Source organism: Drosophila ficusphila, unplaced genomic scaffold, assembly GCF_018152265.1.
Source record: "Drosophila ficusphila isolate 14025-0441.05 unplaced genomic scaffold, ASM1815226v1 contig_219, whole genome shotgun sequence".
Classification (NCBI taxonomy): domain Eukaryota; kingdom Metazoa; phylum Arthropoda; class Insecta; order Diptera; family Drosophilidae; genus Drosophila; species Drosophila ficusphila.
Genome location: NW_025064116.1, coordinates 45,712 through 52,500, shown reverse-complemented (window position 1 = coordinate 52,500; position 6,789 = coordinate 45,712). Strand labels below are relative to the sequence as shown.

The 6,789-nt window shown below is 38.6% G+C and overlaps 1 non-coding gene and 1 pseudogene across 1 annotated transcript; both read left to right on the top strand.

The window, feature by feature from the left end:
- The first annotated feature begins 263 nt into the window (after window positions 1-263).
- Window positions 264-442, top strand: LOC122319807. Its single transcript, XR_006245333.1, has one exon. It is a non-coding gene; the product is annotated as a 5.8S ribosomal RNA (ribosomal RNA).
- Window positions 443-880: 438 nt separating this feature from the next.
- LOC122319809 lies at window positions 881-6,520 on the top strand (annotated as a pseudogene).
- Window positions 6,521-6,789: the final 269 nt, after the last annotated feature.

Genomic DNA, 6,789 nt, shown 5'->3' with positions numbered 1-6,789 from the left:
GAATGTTGTACCTGGTTTACTTCAGGTTAATGTTTTATATAAAAAACGCAATATTATATCACATTAAAATTATATGAAATTGTAAATTATCCAAGTAATAAATGGTATAATATTGTTTATATAAAACTAAGACATTTCGCAGCATTTCGTTTTAGGTATAAAAAAAAGATTTATTGAAGGAATTGATATATGCCAGTAAAATGGTGTATTTTTAATTTCTTTCAATAAATTCATATTTGACAAATTGAAATAATAAATATAAAAACTCTAAGCGGTGGATCACTCGGCTCATGGGTCGATGAAGAACGCAGCAAACTGTGCGTCATCGTGTGAACTGCAGGACACATGAACATCGACATTTTGAACGCATATCGCAGTCCATGCTGTTATGGTACTTTAATTAATTTTTAGTGCTGCTTGGACTACATATGGTTGAGGGTTGTAAGACTATGCTAATTAAGTTGTTTAGAAATTTGGTAATCAAATTTCTAAGCATATGGTATATTATTGGATAAAAATTTTAATTAAATATAATTATTATTTTTATTCATAATATTAAAATATCTATGGAAAACATTATCTCACATTATAAATAATTTGATTGTGAAAAACGAAGAAAAATATTTTCATTTTCAATCATATAATACTGAGGAATGTCTAGCATAAAAAATGTTTGAAATATTTTTCATCTAGAATTGTCTCTTATTAATGATTTAGTAAAATTGAAATCTTTTGTAAATGTTATTGTTCTTCGTTAAATTCGTTTAAAACTCATAACTAAATTAAAACTAATTAACGAAAAAAATTTTTATACGAATTCATTAAATGTTTCTCCATTATATAAATGTAAAGAATATATTGAAAAAAAAAATGTTATATACAACCTCAACTCATATGGGACTACCCCCTGAATTTAAGCATATTAATTAGGGGAGGAAAAGAAACTAACTAGGATTTTCTTAGTAGCGGCGAGCGAAAAGAAATCAGTTCAGCACTAAGTCACTTTGTCTATATGGCAAATGTGAGATGCAGTGTATGGAGCGTCAATATTCTAGTATGAGAAATTAACGATTTAAGTCCTTCTTAAATGAGGCCATTTACCCATAGAGGGTGCCAGGCCCGTATAACGTTAATGATTACTAGATGATGTTTCCAAAGAGTCGTGTTGCTTGATAGTGCAGCACTAAGTGGGTGGTAAACTCCATCTAAAACTAAATATAACCATGAGACCGATAGTAAACAAGTACCGTGAGGGAAAGTTGAAAAGAACTCTGAATAGAGAGTTAAATAGTACGTGAAACTGCTTAGAGGTTAAGCCCGATGAACCTGAATATCCATTATGGAAAATTCATCATTAAAATTGTAATATTTAAACAATATTATGATAATAGTGTGCATTTTTTCCATATAAGGACATTGTAATCTATTAGCATACAAAATTTATCATAAAATATGGCTTATAGTTTATTTAAATTAAAATGCTTGCGTTTTAACACAAAATAAATGTCATTAATTTGATAAAGTGCTGATAGATTTATATGATTACAGTGCGTTAATTTTTCGGAATTATATAATGGCATAATTATCAATGATTTTTGTGTTTATTATATGCACTTGTATGATTAACAATGCGAAAGATTCAGGATACCTTCGGGACCCGTCTTGAAACACGGACCAAGGAGTCTAACATATGTGCAAGTTATTGGGATATAAACCTAATAGCGTAATTAACTTGACTAATAATGGGATTAGTTTTTTAACTATTTATAGTTAATTAACACAATCCCGGGGCGTTCTATATAGTTATGTATAATGATATTTATATTATTTATGCCTCTAACTGGAACGTACCTTGAGCATATATGCTGTGACCCGAAAGATGGTGAACTATACTTGATCAGGTTGAAGTCAGGGAAACCCTGATGGAAGACCGAAACAGTTCTGACGTGCAAATCGATTGTCAGAATTGAGTATAGGGGCGAAAGACCAATCGAACCATCTAGTAGCTGGTTCCTTCCGAAGTTTCCCTCAGGATAGCTGGTGCATTTTAATATTATATAAAATAATCTTATCTGGTAAAGCGAATGATTAGAGGCCTTAGGGTCGAAACGATCTTAACCTATTCTCAAACTTTAAATGGGTAAGAACCTTAACTTTCTTGATATGAAGTTTAAGGTTATGATATAATGTGCCCAGTGGGCCACTTTTGGTAAGCAGAACTGGCGCTGTGGGATGAACCAAACGTAATGTTACGGTGCCCAAATTAACAACTCATGCAGATACCATGAAAGGCGTTGGTTGCTTAAAACAGCAGGACGGTGATCATGGAAGTCGAAATCCGCTAAGGAGTGTGTAACAACTCACCTGCCGAAGCAACTAGCCCTTAAAATGGATGGCGCTTAAGTTGTATACCTATACATTACCGCTAAAGTAGATGATTTATATTACTTGTAATATAAATTTTGAAACTTTAGTGAGTAGGAAGGTACAATGGTATGCGTAGAAGTGTTTGGCGTAAGCCTGCATGGAGCTGCCATTGGTACAGATCTTGGTGGTAGTAGCAAATAATCGAATGAGACCTTGGAGGACTGAAGTGGAGAAGGGTTTCGTGTGAACAGTGGTTGATCACGAGTTAGTCGGTCCTAAGTTCAAGGCGAAAGCCGAAAATTTTCAAGTAAAAAACTAATGACTAAATAAATATATATACAAGCCAAAAATAATATACTTGAATAATTTTGAACGAAAGGGAATACGGTTCCAATTCCGTAACCTGTTGAGTATCCGTTTGTTATTAAATATGGGCCTCGTGCTCATCCTGGCAACAGGAACGACCATAAAGAAGCCGTCGAGAGATATCGGAAGAGTTTTCTTTTCTGTTTTATAGCCGTACTACCATGGAAGTCTTTCGCAGAGAGATATGGTAGATGGGCTAGAAGAGCATGACATATACTGTTGTGTCGATATTTTCTCCTCGGACCTTGAAAATTTATGGTGGGGACACGCAAACTTCTCAACAGGCCGTACCAATATCCGCAGCTGGTCTCCAAGGTGAAGAGTCTCTAGTCGATAGAATAATGTAGGTAAGGGAAGTCGGCAAATTAGATCCGTAACTTCGGGATAAGGATTGGCTCTGAAGATTGAGATAGTCGGGCTTGATTGGGAAACAATAACATGGTTTATGTGCTCGTTCTGGGTAAATAGAGTGTCTATCATTTATGGTGGTTACTTGTTCCCCGGATAGTTTAGTTACGTAGCCAATTGTGGAACTTTCTTGCTAAAATTTTTAAGAATACTAATTGGCTCAAACCGATTAGTTCTTATTAATTATAACGATTATCAATTAACAATCAATTCAGAACTGGCACGGACTTGGGGAATCCGACTGTCTAATTAAAACAAAGCATTGTGATGGCCCTAGCGGGTGTTGACACAATGTGATTTCTGCCCAGTGCTCTGAATGTCAAAGTGAAGAAATTCAAGTAAGCGCGGGTCAACGGCGGGAGTAACTATGACTCTCTTATCCTTTGACTCTTATGACTCTCTGGTCCTTTTTGCGGAAACTCCGATGGGCCTTCAAAAATTGTTGGACAAAACAGTTGACTTTTTGTCTTCTGTGGGACTCGACCTAAATGCTAACAAGTGTTTCACTGTTAGCATAAAGGGACAGCCGAAACAAAAGTGTAGTGTTGTGACGCAACACAGCTTTCGTGTAGGCTCGCGAGAATGTCCTTCAATGAAGCGCACCGACGAGTGGAAGTATTTAGGTATCCGGTTCACAGCGGAGGGGAGGGCCCGGTACAATCCAGCGGAAGACTTCGGTCCGAAGCTGTTGAGATTGACACGGGCCCCCCTGAAGCCACAACAGAAGTTATTTGCCCTTAGGACTGTCCTTATCCCACAACTCTATCACAAGCTGACCCTTGGGAGTGTGACGATAGGCGTTCTAAGAAAATCTGACAAATTGGTACGATTCTATATCCGGAAATGGTTAGATCTTCCGGCGGATGTGCCAGTATCCTTCTTCCACGCCCCCCATAATTCTGGGGGACTCGGGATCCCATCATTAAGATGGATAGCTCCAATGCTTCGTTTAAAACGATTGAGCAGCATTAAGTGGCCCCACCTCGAACAATCCGAGGCGGCCAGCTGTTTCATGGACGACGAAATGCGGCGGGCCCGGGTTAGATTACTAGCGGGAGGTACGGAACTGCTTTCACGTTCGGACATAGAGTCGTACTGGGCAAATAGGTTGTACATGTCTGTTGATGGCAGCGGTCTCCGTGAAGCTGGTAAATTCCACCAGCAACATGGATGGGTAAGTCAACCCACGCGTTTACTAACAGGAAAGGAATATTTGAACGGAATCAAGTTGCGGATAAATGCCCTACCTTCAAAGTCTCGTACTACGAGGGGACGGCACGAATTGGATAGACTGTGTCGTGCAGGATGTGATGCTTCCGAAACAACAAACCACATCTTGCAGAAATGTTACCGTACGCATGGAAGGCGGGTAGCTAGACACAACAGCGTAGTAAATTCAATCAAGTTGGGACTTGAGAGAAAAGGCTGCGTTGTTCATGTCGAACCAAGTCTGCAATGCGAATCCGGCTTGAATAAACCTGACCTGGTGGCTATCCGACAAAATCACATTTATGTGATAGACGCTCAGGTTGTGACAGACGGACACTCGATCGACGATGCGCACAAACGCAAAGTCGAGAGATACGACAGACCGGACATACGTACTGAATTGCGGCGACAATACGGAGGGACATGTGACATCGAGTTCCACTCCGCGACACTAAACTGGAGGGGGATCTGGAGTAGTCAGTCCGTAAAACGATTGATTGCAAAGGACCTCCTAGCTACTGGTGATAGTAATATCATCAGTATCAGGGCAGTGAAAGGAGGCATTTATTGCTTTAGACATTTTATGTATTGGAGCGGTTACTCTGGCGGTGCGGGTTGATGAAAGCACTGTGGTTATGCAAAATTGCCTGCTACCTTGGCACAACATCCAAAAAAGGTATAAACATCGCAAGTTGTCATATGAGGAGGGTTTTAGTACGTAGGCGCTGTAGAACTTCGGTTCTGATAGAACAGTGAATCGTGCATGCTATGAACTCTAATAAGAGATTAGTAGTATCTTTCGAAGATTTCCCTTCCTTAGCGATCAAAAAAAAAAAAAAAAAAAAAAAAAAAAAACCAAATGCCTCGTCATCTAATTAGTGACGCGCATGAATGGATTAACGAGATTCCTACTGTCCCTATCTACTATCTAGCGAAACCACAGCCAAGGGAACGGGCTTGGAATAATTAGCGGGGAAAGAAGACCCTTTTGAGCTTGACTCTAATCTGGCAGTGTAAGGAGACATAAGAGGTGTAGAATAAGTGGGAGATATTAGGCTTCGGTTTGATATCGCCAATGAAATACCACTACTCTTATTGTTTCCTTACTTACTTGATTAAATGGAACGTGTATCATTTCCTAGCCATTATACGGATATATTTATTATATCTTATGGTATTGGGTTTTGATGCAAGCTTCTTGATCAAAGTATCACGAGTTTGTTATATAATCGCAAACAAATTCTTTAATAAAACGATGCATTTATGTATTTTTGATTTGAAAATTTGGTATAACTCCAATTACTCAGGTATGATCCAATTCAAGGACATTGCCAGGTAGGGAGTTTGACTGGGGCGGTACATCTCTCAAATAATAACGGAGGTGTCCCAAGGCCAGCTCAGTGCGGACAGAAACCACACATAGAGCAAAAGGGCAAATGCTGACTTGATCTCGGTGTTCAGTACACACAGGGACAGCAAAAGCTCGGCCTATCGATCCTTTTGGTTTAAAGAGTTTTTAACAAGAGGTGTCAGAAAAGTTACCATAGGGATAACTGGCTTGTGGCGGCCAAGCGTTCATAGCGACGTCGCTTTTTGATCCTTTGATGTCGGCTCTTCCTATCATTGTGAAGCAAAATTCACCAAGCGTTGGATTGTTCACCCGTGCAAGGGAACGTGAGCTGGGTTTAGACCGTCGTGAGACAGGTTAGTTTTACCCTACTAATGACAAAACGTTGTTGCGACAGCATTCCTGCGTAGTACGAGAGGAACCGCAGGTACGGACCAATGGCACAATACTTGTTCGAGCGAACAGTGGTATGACGCTACGTCCGTTGGATTATGCCTGAACGCCTCTAAGGTCGTATCCGTGCTGGACTGCAATGATAAATAAGGGGCAATTTGCATTGTATGGCTTCTAAACCATTTAAAGTTTATAATTCATTTTATAAACGACAATGGATGTGATGCCAATGTAATTTGTAACATAGTAAATTGGGAGGATCTTCGATCACCTGATGCCGCGCTAGTTACATATAAAAACATTATTTAATACAATGACAAAGCCTAGAATCAATTGTAAACGACTTTTGTAACAGGCAAGGTGTTGTAAGTGGTTGAGCAGCTGCCATACTGCGATCCACTGAAGCTTATCCTTTGCTTGATGATTCGATATTTAATAAAATAACGAAATGGAAAGAATATTATAATTATTAAATTTATTTTGATAATTATAATTTTGGATTTTTGGGGAATCCAAAGAAAAAGGTAGCCAAAAAGTACTCGTCATATTATTAGTGACGCATATAAGATCATGTCAAAGTAAAAGAAACAAAGTAATGTTTGAGATTAACTATGAATCCACTTTTACGGTAGCCAAATGTTCCGTCATATTATTAGTGACGCATATAAGATCATGTCAAAGTAAAAGAAACAAAGTAA